This window comes from Mastomys coucha, unplaced genomic scaffold, assembly GCF_008632895.1.
Source record: "Mastomys coucha isolate ucsf_1 unplaced genomic scaffold, UCSF_Mcou_1 pScaffold23, whole genome shotgun sequence".
Taxonomy (NCBI): domain Eukaryota; kingdom Metazoa; phylum Chordata; class Mammalia; order Rodentia; family Muridae; genus Mastomys; species Mastomys coucha.
This window is the reverse complement of record NW_022196906.1, coordinates 65947732-65951483: the sequence shown is the minus strand read 5'-3', so window position 1 is coordinate 65951483 and position 3752 is coordinate 65947732. Positions and strand designations below refer to the sequence as shown.

Sequence of the window (3752 nt, the reverse complement as noted above, 5' to 3'; positions counted from 1 at the left end):
TCCTACAAAATGACCTCACTAAAATCACTCCATCAAGTTCCATCTGTGTTGATAGAGTAGATGAGAAATTCTCATTTTGTATCTTCCTTGCTGAGCCCAGAGCAATTCCTAAAACCTTCCCATTGGTTGCCAGGGTATATCACATCCTCTTCCATCACAGGCCACTCTTCAGTCTCAGAGCCAGCATATCCTAGTCCTCCTGGCATCTCGCTATGGGTATATCTCAGGATTCTAGTCTAACAATGCTTCTCTTGTCTGTCTACAGTCTGGTGACATCATTCAATTTCATGGTTTTCAGTATCTACACCTTCTGTGTTTATGCCACCAACCTGTGTTTCTCCCCTAACTATAGACGTTAACATCACCCAGCAACCAAATTTCACATGTGTGAAAATGAGCTCCCAGTTAAGCCCACTAAGTCCCAGCAATACTTCCATGGCTTGTCCACATGGCTTCTCACCACATCCATCATGGCTCCCTCATCCTAGCTCCTGCCACCTCCAGCCTGGATGATTATAATAGTTTCCTAATTGTTTTCATGTTTCTACCCTTGTCTAGAAGAATCAGATCATGTCACTGCTCTGCTCGAAACAATTGGATGGTTTCTCCATGTGAGGAAGAGGGGGCTGATTCTGGTTTCCAAAGATGGCTACTATGGCGCTGTCTAGCATACACACACTGCTCACAAATGTGCTTTAAAATAAAAGTGAAGTTTGCATTCTCTCTCTTGATCCGGACAGGCTCGGGGATTGGCAAGAAGATAAAGGTAACTTTCAAGGAGGAATCCTACACATCAAGGTAGTAGGCCACTCATCTGGTTCTCTGAAGATTCTTGTATGGATCCTTGAGTTTTCATCCAAAGACTCCAAACACCTCAATGTGCCATGCTGTGAGGAAGCTTTGATCCTGGGCAGAGGCTGTTTGCTGATGTTCCCTCTGAGAAGCACAGCTGAGGTCCTAGGTAGCTGGAAACACCTGCAGGCCTACGACAGGGGATGCCTTATAGCCGTTGATCTTCACCTGTTGACCACCAGCCTTGGGGTCTCCAGTGGAAAAATTCCATGCTGTGGAAACAGTACGGAAAGCAGGTAAGACATCTCCCAGGATGACCACCATACAATCCACGAGTGTGAGAAAATGATGACTGTTACTATATGAAAATGGGAACAGGACCACAATGACACATGCCTCCCTTGGGCCCCACCCTCTATCTTCAGGTACAGTTATACTAATGATAACAGCTAGTATACTTTGTCACCATTTGACACTCATAACACCAGGAAAAGTATCTACCTCCTCCTAATTCTCCATACAAATGTCAAGATCCGATTTGCTACTTGGCTCTCATAAGGAGGCAAAGACTACTTGGTTACCATTACCTTTAAATATCTCCACATAAAACCCAGAAAATAAACACTCAGTCATGAAAACCAGAAGGTTTATAGCAAGAGAATTTTAACCTTGAAAACCACCCAGACTCAGAATCTCGAGTTTATGTAGGAGTTTGAAAGTAATTTGCCAAGTGGGCAAAATACTCACGCAGCCCCCGGGGATACCACCAGCGCTGCTATGAATCGAGAGATGGGATGTCACATTCCTGAGTCTACGATACCGCCCATGCGCCTAGGACTTTGAAAAAGCACCACAGGCTTCATTTATCAACTTAAAATTTATGTCCTGACTGCCTACTGTGTTCTTAAAGTTGCTTTCGACACGGAGAATTCTGCAAGAAATTAAAGAAAACCTGCACCTAAAACAACTTACGTTCTTCTCAAATAGTGATCTGGCGGCCAACATGCTCACTGACTGGAACTTCAGAACACACGTGTAAAAGATGGTAGTATTTGACACTCCCTCTTTGTCCCTGACCACACTGGATACAAGATACTGAGCTAGAAGAACTCATGTACCCTTGCTCAGTTAGATGATGATGATGATGATGATGATGATGATGATGATGATGATGATGATGGTTTGGGTTTTTTGTCAGTAATCTTTATTTCCAACTAGAAAACACTAAATATTTATACACATTTATAGAAATTATGTGATAACCTTTAGCAGACCAAGATCTGTAAAATTGCTATGGTTTGCTTTGTAAATTTTAATTGATAAATTTCTTCTTTTTCCAGAACTTCTTTCCTTCTGCATTTGCTGCTTTTTCAGCCATGATTTCCATTTCCGATGATTTGTTCTTAAATCCATTGCTCTGTGTGTGTGTGTGTATGTGTTGTACATACACATTGCTGTGAGTGTGTCAAGTACACATGGATGCACGTGGGAATGTTTGTACCTGTGGTGGCCAGGTCCAGGCTGGGCTCTTCCTTAGTCACTCTTCATCTTGTCTTTTGAGATGGGTCTTTCAACTGTACCTGGCGCTCATTGATTCAGCTAGGCTATTTGGCCAATGAACCCCTAGGATCTGCCTATTTTTTCACCAGTCAGAGCTGGGATTACAGGCATGCATGGTTACACTCAGCTTTTGAGTGAGTACTGGGACCGGAATGCAGGTCCTCAAGTTTGCACAGCAGGCAGTTCACTGACTGAGGCATCTCCCCAGCCCCATATGCCTTTTACTACTATGAGAAGAGACAGATGTATAGCTGTAATTTATTAAGTCTATGTATTAATCCTGCAGGTTCTGGGAACATGAAAGTCAATGTTGGTCTTGTACCTCCTGTACAACGTTGCTATTCTTGTCATTTTAATTACACCATCACCTTTTATATTTGTGAAATGAAGGGTCATTTGCTCTATTTACAGATGAAGAAACATATCTCAAAGATACCTCATGATTCCAGTGGTAAAAAATCCTAGGAGAGGGTGCGGCCATGAGTGCCCGCCTTCCCCTTGTATGGCAATTCCTCTCCAAAGTGGGCCCATAGACTTTCAGTAGCTAGTTCATTCCAAATAAACTGGCTGCTTTCTAAAGGACCTTCCTTATCTTGTGAGGGTCTCGCACAACCCCCTGATCTAACCTGTGGAGCAAGAGAATTGAAGGTCTAGAAAAGGCAGGAGGTTGGGGGTGGAGTAGAGGCAAGGATGCCAATTTAGCCAAAGAAATTCAAGGTGCTCAATTAAACTAGAATTTCAGATAAAAAGGTTGTTGTTGTTGTTGTTGTTACAGCATGAGAATGTCCCAGATGTTGCATGAGGCATAGTAAAATTTTGTTGTTTGGACTTAAAATTAATCTGGCTGTCAGAGAAGGGACCCACAGTCTCCCCTTTGCTGCCCCCTTCCTGCAGTGACTCAGGTCTCCTCCTCAGCTTGGTTCCGCGTCCAGCCCTTCCCACTGCAGAATTTTTCCAATTACCAGGCTTACCCTGTTTGCTCCACTTTCACAGATGTTGCTTCCTGAACCCAAAGAAAAAGTTACCTGGTGCTCTCAGCCCTGGTTTTCCTGGCTGGCCTTCAAACTAACTGCACCTGCTTGCTTCTTTCTCTGCTGGTGTCCCGGTGATGGTGAAAGGAAGGAAGGTGACACTTTCAGCACCCTCAGGAGAAACCAGACCCCGAATGATAGCAAAGTCCTTTGGCATTTACTTCCTGCTCTTTCTGTACCTCCTCCACGCTAGCTGCCTCTAGCTCAGCTATAACTCAGATGGTTTTAGAAGTGTCCCTAAGGAGGTCCCAGCTCCACAGCCTGCAGGAGCTGTCCAAAAATGGGGGGAGGGGCGGCAAATTCCTGACTCTGCCTTGTAGCTGCTGCTCTGAATAAGATAGAGAGAAACTCCTCCTTTTTTTTTTTTTT

General features: G+C 44.0%; 1 long non-coding RNA gene across 1 annotated transcript in view; it reads right to left on the bottom strand.

The window, feature by feature from the left end:
- Positions 1-691: 691 nt before the first annotated feature.
- Positions 692-3752, bottom strand: part of LOC116073000 — a 22151-nt gene continuing 19090 nt past the window's right edge. Inside the window, exon 3 of the long non-coding RNA XR_004111626.1 lies at positions 692-1064. This is a non-coding gene — a long non-coding RNA (uncharacterized LOC116073000). The remainder of the gene's footprint in view (positions 1065-3752) is intronic.